This window comes from Penaeus monodon, chromosome 19 (genome assembly GCF_015228065.2).
Source record: "Penaeus monodon isolate SGIC_2016 chromosome 19, NSTDA_Pmon_1, whole genome shotgun sequence".
NCBI lineage: Eukaryota > Metazoa > Arthropoda > Malacostraca > Decapoda > Penaeidae > Penaeus > Penaeus monodon.
Genome location: NC_051404.1, coordinates 14,550,709 through 14,551,118, shown reverse-complemented (window position 1 = coordinate 14,551,118; position 410 = coordinate 14,550,709). Strand labels below are relative to the sequence as shown.

General features: G+C 56.3%; 1 protein-coding gene across 1 annotated transcript in view; it reads right to left on the bottom strand.

The window, feature by feature from the left end:
* LOC119585081 overlaps window positions 1-132 on the bottom strand; it is a gene marked incomplete in the record, with an annotated part of 22,863 nt that extends 22,731 nt beyond the window's left edge. Inside the window, 1 exon segment of the mRNA XM_037933701.1 lies at window positions 9-132.
* Between the last annotated feature and the right edge of the window lie 278 nt (window positions 133-410).

Sequence of the window (410 nt, the reverse complement as noted above, 5' to 3'; positions counted from 1 at the left end):
CTCGCCCTCCTAGGACTGCAACTCTTCCTCACAACTTTTCCTCACAACCCTCAGTCAAGCGACTAAGTTCCTCGCAGGTGTTGGTAGAGTGTCAGCTTCTCAGCGGTCGGGCGAACACTGCTCTTCTAACATACCCTTTCCTTGGCAGCGGCTGGGTCTTCCCATGAGGCTTTCCCGTGCGTTTCCTCCTCCTCCCCCTCTCCCTCTCCTCCCCTCCTTTCCTCCTCCTACCCCTCTTATATTTCTCTTTTCTACCCTCCTTTCTCCCCCTCCTCTTCTTCCCCCTCTCTCTTCTCCCCTCCTTCCTTCCTCTTCTTCTCCCTCTTTTCCCTCTCCCTACTCCCCTCCTTCCTCCTTCTCCTCTCCTGCTCCCCCTTCCTCCTCCTCCTCCTCGTATCGGCTACCTTCTC